The sequence below is a fragment of the Falco biarmicus genome, chromosome 4, assembly GCF_023638135.1.
Source record: "Falco biarmicus isolate bFalBia1 chromosome 4, bFalBia1.pri, whole genome shotgun sequence".
NCBI classification, from domain to species: Eukaryota; Metazoa; Chordata; class Aves; order Falconiformes; family Falconidae; genus Falco; species Falco biarmicus.
Window position 1 is genome coordinate 39,297,046 of NC_079291.1, and position 8,945 is coordinate 39,305,990.

Sequence of the window (8,945 nt, forward strand, 5' to 3'; positions counted from 1 at the left end):
CCTGGCGCGGGGTCTCGTCGCCTCGCGAGCGCGGCTGCCGCCCGGAGGCAGCGCGCGGCCCCGGCGGGAAGCGCGCGCCCCGCGCCACCAGGTGCTGCCGCGCTTACCTGCCGCGGGGCCGGGGCCGCCCGCCGCCACCTCCCCCCCGTACGGCTGCAAAATGGCCTCCTCGGCGGTGCCGTCCCCCGCCGCGGCGGCTCCCTCCCTCGCCTTCAGCTGCAGCCCGGCGGGAGGGACGAGGGGGAAGACGGACGCGGTGGCTTACAATGGCACGGCTGAGACGTGTCACAGGGTCCCCCGCGGCCTGCTCCCCCGCTGCTGCTGTTTCAAGCGCGTTTTTTAAAACCAAAAAGAAACACGACCAAAGCACAACGGAAAATGCATCCATCTACTGGTCTTTATACAAAACTGTGTACAAAACGCTACCGCGACCTGCCCGGGAACGGCGCAGGCTGGGGCTTAGGTGCCGCGCTGAGGGCAGGGCCGGGCCGGGGCTTCTGCACGGCAGCGGCAGCGCGGCGGGAGCTGCGGCCGCGCGGGGCCCGTCTCGCTGGGGGGTCTCGCACCGGCACGTTTTGCACCGTCCCTAAGAGCACCTCGGTGTGCCTTCCTCCGGGCCGGCACAGACAGCGGGCCAGCAGCGCTCGCTCCTCCCTCCCCGGGCTCCGCCGAGCATCACACTTCCCGGGGCGGGAGACCGGCGCTCCTGCGTGCCCCCGACGCAGGGGCCGCCGCTGCAGACAGCTGTTAGGGGAAGCCTTTACACAGCTGTGCAAAGCGCAGCCTCTGCCCCGCCAGCTCACCGTTACCCACCATTTGCTCCCAAACACTGCCGAGGCTTCAGCTTGCCTGTAAGGCTGAAGTTTGTAAACCTACAAGTTTAATCTCTCACAGAGGTGTCTTAAAGCTTCAGGTTTTATTTGTAATACCTATTTTTAAATAAAATCTCCCATAAAAATGCAATGCGTTGTGCATTTATGTGTAGAAAGCAGTACAGTTGTTTACTTTGTCACTTCAGTATTTGACCAGAGTAACTATACCACAAGCTACAGATTGTTCCTTTTATGAATTTTATGAACTTCTTGTGCCTTAGAAACTGTTAAAACTGATTTTCCAGTTCCTTTTTAAAGACACTCCATTGATTGCAATATATTTCAGTCCAATTTTACTGTTAGGTTGTTCAAATACATTTTCTGAGAACCGATAAATAGGGCGTAGACACCGCAACTTCATCTTTTTATCCTGACAATTTAGAGGATTTATTTGTAAAGCTCGGTCCTGTAAGAAAAGTAGGTACAAAAAGGATAATCAGTTCACAGAGGAGACCAAATGAGCAAACACAGATCATCTGATCTTACTCCTGCTTGTCATAAAACAAAGATTTCAATATAGTAAACTCATGTCATGTCTAAACAGTTATCATGGTCTGAAGAGCACAGTGGATTTCCAACAAAACTGATAGAAGTTTAGGGGCAGTTAGTGACTGCGAGGCAACTCCTTTCTAAAGAAAGGAGGTGGGCCACGTGGTAAATAATCACACATGACACAGCATCTTTTTTGAGATCCCATTTCACTTTCTCTGGATGTCCACAGATTTAAATTGGCATAAATCAGATAAGCTCATGCTAGAAACATATATAAAACCTATTCCTGTCCATAAAGCAAGCTAGAGCAATTTGTCACAGAGAGGAATACTCATTTTCCTGAATACAGCTGTACTGTTTTCACAGAACATCAGTGGATAACACATAATGATTTGGGCTAGAAAAGAAATGAGATATTGCACTGAACTTTGTCTAGAATTTACATTTAAGAAAGCATGAAGCCATTTACATAAGCCCTTAATCAACTTTTACAAAGATAGAAAATTTTGCTTTACCACTAGTAAACAAATGGTCTGTTTCAAGACTCGGGTTTGGCTGCATTTGCTCACTTGACCCATTCTGCAATAGATTTGCTGTTCAAGGAAAGATGTTTTCTAATTCATACTACAAGCTACAGGCACACGAGAGGCTAACTTTTTGTTGGTGCCTTTTTCCTTCAAAGAAGAAAGAATACTTCTTGGAGCCGCTCACCACCGCAGTTTCCCCTCTCCCGTGCACTGAGAACTACCACAGCTCATTGGAATTACAGACTGCTTCGGCCTTCCCGTGTGGTTTTGCTACCTAGCTTCAGTAAAGTACTTTGAAGCTATGAAATTCAACTTTATGAGGTTAGTGGTCTCATAGCTCTGGGGTTTTATTTAGCTCACCTATATGGATCTCATGACTAAGAGATATCATCATATGACATCTACCACTTCACAAAAGCCAGTTAGGCATGAAGAAAAAAAAAATTTTCTGAGAGTGGTTTTTCACAAATCTCTTCTTTTCAAATTATGTGTAAGTTAATATCCAGCTCCTAATATTATGACATCCCAGCTAACAATAACACGGCAGATGACAAAAAGACGACCCATACTTTTTCACCATATTCCCATAAATATTTTGATCTACCAAAGCAAGTTGTGGATGCCTGATCCTAAATAGGCTATGCAGATTCTGAAAACACAAGCTGTGTATAATACCACACACTCCCTGCGTTAACCCACCTTATTTCAGCCCACATACGCTGGGCACACAGGGCTTGTCCCCTTCCTGAATAAGATAAATTTATATATATAATTATATGGTGGCACTCTCATAAATGCACCCATTCATGTCATGAAGCTGAGCTATTCCTCCAAATATCTTCTCTTGAAATGATCTTCGCTCCCTTGCTTCAGTGAGCACTGAAGTATCTAATACTGACATATTGGTAATGCCATTGATTCCTGGATGAACACTCCCGATGACACATGGGATAGTTCATGTCTTAGAGCTCAAATCCTCCTCAAACTTAAGCAACTATCAGTTCTAGTCCAGTCATGTCTTCATGCCTTATTTGCTGATACCCATTGGCCAGACACCTCTAAAGATAAAAAGGAGCCAATTTACTGCAGCCTGAGTAAACACGAGAGTGTCAGTAAATAACATTCTATGATTCTAAATGACACTAATACCATAATATAACCTCTGTCAGGCTCTAGTGAGAGTTCAGCTCTAATTCTGGTCATACACCAGCCAGCGGTGTGTCCTTGCAGCAAAGAAGGGGAACGGTATCCTGGGCTGCAGGAGACAAAGTATTGCCAGCAGGTCAAGGAAGGTGATCCTTCCCCTCCACTCAGCACTGATGAGGCCACACCTGGAGCACTGTGTGTCCAGTTCTGGGCTCCCCAGTACAAGATTGACGCAGACATACTGGAGAGAGTCCAATGAAGGGTCATGAAGATGATAAAAGGACTGAAGTATCTCTCCTACAAGAAAAGGCTGAGAGAGCCGGGACCATTCAGCCTGAGGAAGCAGGGGCTCAGAGGGGATCTTACCAACATATATAAATATCTGAAGGGAAGGTGCTAAGAGGATGGGGTCAGGCTTTTGTCAGTGGTGCCCAGTGACAGGACCAGAGGCAACGGGCACAAACTAAAACACAGGAGGTTCCCTCGGAACATCAGGAACACTTCTTCACTGTGAGGGTGACCGAACACTGGCACAGGTTGTCCAGGGAGCGTGCGGAGTCTCCATCTGTGGGGATACTCAAAAGCCAGCTGGACACAATCCTGGGCCCTGCCTGAGCATGGGGGTTGGACCAGATGACCTCCAGAGGTGCCTTCCAACCTCAACTCTTCTGCGATTTATGTTTAGAAAGAATACTTGAGCCCTAGCACTCAAGGTGCAGTGGGAACTAGACGGCTGGACCTACTCCTACCCCATGGTCGGAAAGGAAATTTTTGCCTCCTACAGCATTTCCTATTGGTCCAGTCCACATTGAGGATACACATTGTACATTTTTACATTGTACAAATAATTTAATTACATTTCAAATTGTACAAACACACGTATTTCCAAATACTTGACTATTCAATTAATTCATACTAATATACTTACAACATGATTAGCTATTAATGAGGCACTCTGTACCAATCATTAGTAGACATGTTCAAAGAGTGCCCTGGAAAGTCTATGGCTTATCTTGGGGTTAGGCTTATATCTATAGTAAGTAGTTTCACAGACACACTTGAATGGCGTGCTGAATACACGTAAGCAAAAGTTTGGGATAACTAGTTATTTTCTATTCTCTCTCACAACTTCTAGGACAGTTTTTCTTGTGGTATTATTTCCACGTACACAAATGTGAATTACGAAAACAGTGCTCAGACAGCCAATGACTAATATATATTGGATTAATAGTTAAATATTTTCTATATAGCAGGTGAAATCAGTGAATCAAGAGGTACAAGTATTTGTAATGAAGACATGTCTCCAGCAAGCTGTTATCCAGGAGCCTTTCTGGTACTAATTATGTGGTATTCAACATTTCACATACAAACTATAGAAGCTACTTAGTCCTGGAGCTTTCAAAGATAAAAGCAAAGTTTTATGGCCAGGACAACAACTTCCTATCCTTACTAGAAATCTAGCGGTGTTTGAATACAACTGTTGTTTTAGTTGTAACCATGCTGAGTGTAGGTGCACACGATCTTTGGCATAAATATCTTTTATCCTGAAGATCTCAGATCATATTAATAGTACAGCAAAGGTATGTCAACATTGAAATGAAGTCAACTAGTGCCAATACATGCTCGTAAGGTAAAGAAATGTTTGCCTAAGCATGACCTAAGTTCTTGTTTACGTAGGGAAGTCAGTATGGAACAGTTCTGTGTGAAATACGTTCCCACACCTGACTGCACACCAAATCCCTTGGTAGACAACTGGATGTGAACCAGCTGAAGCCTTCAACAAATGTTAGAGCCAGAAGTAGGTTTTACTGCCCTATTTCTATATTAAATAAAATAATATTTATCTTGTGGGAACTACCAGAATAGGACTAGGTTGAGATTTAAAAAAAAGAGATCTGTAAGCATTGCCTAAAGTTGCAGAGGAGAGGCTAGCAGGGAGTCTTGAGCTCAGAATGAGGGTTTTAGGAGGCTGGGCTCCAGCAGCTGAGAAAGGACTGGGAGACTGCGGTAGATCTGAAGCAGGGATGAAAGGATGACCGAGGAGTCAGTGGGCTCTAAGACAGTAGAAGAAAGCATGAAGGAAGGGCTGTGTGGGATCTGTGGAGCTTTCACGAGCTATGGGGGTTATCAGTATCCGTGAACTTGTGCCTCTCCCTCCAGCACAATCTGCTCAGAAGATGAGCAGATCCCTGCTGCCTTCCTTCCCAGATACCTTCTCCCTCTTAGCAGAAAGACCAGGCTCTGCTCCTGCCGAGTGAGACGACACATGAAGGTGAAGAGCAGGCTCAGAGCCAAGAGAAATGGAAGGGAAGAGCAGCACCAGGGAAGAAGCGAGAGAGAAGCGACTGCCACTACCAGCAGATCGCAGACTGCCCTTCAAAGTGGCCACTGTCCCTCCCACCCCAGCGCTTCCCTTAGCAGGAACAACAGCAAGTCTGGCCCTGTGCATAGCTAGAAATACTGAAGTCCACTTCTGGGAGCAGTGAGCTGTGCTTAACCCTATTAGCAGGTGAGCTGAAAGGAAACATCAGTCCCTTACTGGGGTGAATGGCAGCTCCTGCAGACTGCTGCCCCAGGCAGCTGCCTACATCAAAACCTAGGTTTCTCTGTTGACACTGTTTTTACAAAGCCTCCTTAGAATAGCTGAGGCACAGTGTTTGTATCTCCCTGAAGACTGAAACAACTAACTGATTGATATTCAGTCTTTCTTGGAAGAAGAAAAGGTCTGGACTGACCCCAACGACTCTCAGGAGTCTTTGGGCTAGGGTTTTTAAAAAAACTCCATATCCTGCTGTTCAGCCTTTCCCAGAGGGGAAAATCTAATTTCAGAAATACTGTACAATAACTTATCACTTTTTTGAACCAACCTGTACTTCTGCTGGAAAAACATTTCGTGGAAGTATATGATGAAAAAGGCTTCCAGGCATTAGTTTATCAGTCCAATGTTGAAATGCCAGTCCTGGTACCTAGATATTTCCCAGTGTCAATACATGTCTTGGCAAGCCAGGCATGGATACTTCAGTTTGCTGCCACTGAGTTAGGGCAGAATATATTCAAGTATATAACATCTGGAAGCCTTTCTCTCTAAAACATGGAGAAATACTAAAATCAACACTTTTATTTTGATCAAATAATCTTTTTATGAACTAAGTTTTATAAGTGCAGAGGACAGGCCAGAGAGGGTGTATTGCTTTGCAGACAGCTTATTAACAACAAATAAGGGAGAACTCACTAGCACTAGGCTGAAGGGATTTCATTTAATTGGAAGACAAAACATTAAGATAATGCAAAATTAGAACACTGACAAGAAAATCAAGATCTCTGTATCTGACCACAGATGCTCTAAAAGAGAACTGCAATTATGATTCATTTTATCCTCTGCCAGTTGCTCCTCATACAAACACAGAAAAATTCAGTCTTGCTTAATGCTGAGAAGAAAACTATGTCCTGGTCTTAAGATTTATTTCGTGTGTACCCAAAAACATAGCACCATGATAATGCATCAGATGCATGCATGCGCGCACACACACACAGAGTTCTTTTCCTTAGCCTTTACTGCATTAATTTCAGATTTTCAGTATCACTAATCCTAAATGTCCAATTAAAAACCAGACACCTCACCTCCTCCCACCCTCAAATGGAATTATTTAGCACATTTTGTGGCTGGCAAGGGTGGTTTTTTAACCTCTAAGGTAATTATGCTCTCTATTTTTTTGCTGCATTTCTGAAAGATGAATTTAAAACAAACAACAAATATCTGAGAGTCTCAGATGAGCTCCTGACTCCAAGAGTTAAGTATCTAGTAAGAATACCAACATAACCAAATTCTCAATAAAATAAGAAAAGGTAACACCATTCACACTAGGCATTGTTATAAGGTTACACAGACTACAATTGAAAGGAAGTTGTTATTCAGCTCAAAAATACTTCCTTTCCCTTTTTTTTTTGTTATTTATGGCTCCATTTAGCTGAAGGGGTGACTATCATTTGGATACTAGCTAGGAGAACTTAAAACTTTCTCTGGAAAAGGCTTGATTTAAATTCTGCTGGGCACTACTTACATAATTGTCTAAACAGCCACACAGCTCTTAAAATACAACAAAACCCATCAGATTTAAACAAACCGAGCTATCTTTGTGCTACAGAAAAAGATGGCAAAAGCATACCAGCAAAATAGAAGCTTTCTAAAGTGTCATTTTGGTGTAATGCCTGCCTTCCTTACTACGCTGTCTTCCCTAAACCTCTGAATGACTAAATTTAAGAGCCTCCACTCTCCATTCAATCACCTTGATGAAATACACTCAAAGCAGTTTAGATCAGAGTTCCTCACCACTGAGTCACGCTGTTGCTCTCTGTTATCTCTCCCCATGCCACTGCAGCAGTACAGCTCTTCTGGAAGCTGATGGAGATAAAACACCCATCCAGGCACAGCTCTATTCAAGGAGTTTGTGAGTGCCTGTGCTTCACTTTACCTCCTGAAGACAGTTCCTTCTGTTTTCTCCCTTTAAGTCAGCAAAAATAAAATGCAAGAGAGTCTTGCTTAATGGCCTTGAGCTGTCATTAAGAAGTTCTGTACAGATTTTAGTCTTTTGAAAAAAAGAAAAAAACCCCAAACCACTTTATAAATCAATACAAAACTGGCAAACATAGTTCTCAGAAGCCATAATCTTAGAAAGATTTTTAAAATTCAATTTCACTGAAGTTCTTTAGTCAATGGTGCCTTTCTGTGGTTCCCCTTCCTCCCATTTGCCTGTTACCTCTGCTCTCAGACTTCCTCTCGCTTCGGGCCACTTCACTTATTCTCATGGCTTCAGTTGTTGCCTACATAACCAAAATCTCATTTATCTTTCTGCTCCAACTTTTTCTTCATCCTTTTAGCCTCAAGCACATCAGTTTTGGAATTGGAAATGTTAACCTTCTCCTCAAAAACCTTGTTCTTTCTTTTACCATTAAAAAGCTGCTTACTGTTCCTCCTCACCCATACTTCTAAACAGTACTTTCCATTATTTTCTTTCTCCTTCTTCCCAGCTGTTTTATCTCATTCATTTATCCTAGTTTATCTTTCTAAACTTTGCTTTATCCTAAAAATGCCTACTGTCACAGTCTCATTCAAGCAGTGTTACCAAATTTCTATTAGTACAGGTTCTTCCCCATCAACTCCCACCTTCCTACTTCAACCTCTTTCCTTCTTTAAATTGAGGAACAGTTCTTTCTGACTGATCAGAATTCACCCCTTATCTTTGGTGTCAACACACCTGCTGACTCAAATAGACATTGCTGCATTCCTTTGATTCATTGTTTCTTCATAAAAACTGGAGACTTACCATTTTTAAAGGTAAAGCTTTCTTTTGTTTGTTTGTTTGGGGTTTTTTTCCCAAATACAGTTACACAGTAGCTTAAAAATAATTCACAGCTATTGGTAATTTACAAATACTGAGATTTATATTGTAATTCTGGAACCTCTGTAAAGTATAATTTTGCAGGCTCTGTCTAACCTTGACTTTTAAAATATTTCAGGTATTCATTTCACTGTATTATGCCTCCAGTTCTTACTGGAAATAATTTTTTGAATATTTTAGCTTTATCTACCTAGTTAAAAACAAAATATTGAGGCAATCATTGATATTTTTCTCAAATGACTGGTCTGCTGCATCTGATTGCTACACACATCTCATCATGGCTTAGTAATCTCTTAGACAGCTACAGCTGTGCCAGCAAATGCAACTAGTTTCTTAGCTCCCAAGGGCCCAGCTTTGAATTAGCTAGTGCTAAACAGTGTCCCTCCCACCACAATTAACGTGATGCACATGGCAACATTATTTTTTTTCCTTCTGTCACTAAACTCAAGCTTCAAGCACACAGTTTGCTGCCAAATTGTTTCATGTAACACACAAGTACTAAATTCTAT

At 42.9% G+C, this 8,945-nt stretch overlaps 1 protein-coding gene across 2 annotated transcripts in view; it reads right to left on the bottom strand.

The window, feature by feature from the left end:
• FAM171A1 (family with sequence similarity 171 member A1) overlaps window positions 1-7,745 on the bottom strand; it is a 98,374-nt gene extending 90,629 nt beyond the window's left edge. The window contains exon 1 of one of the 2 annotated variants that reach the window (XM_056336486.1): window positions 7,368-7,745. The gene's annotated coding sequence lies outside the window, so the exon portion shown is untranslated. Of the gene's footprint in view, window positions 1-265; window positions 703-7,367 lie in introns of those variants that run through there. The other variant, XM_056336483.1, reaches the window with a different exon arrangement.
• Window positions 7,746-8,945: the final 1,200 nt, after the last annotated feature.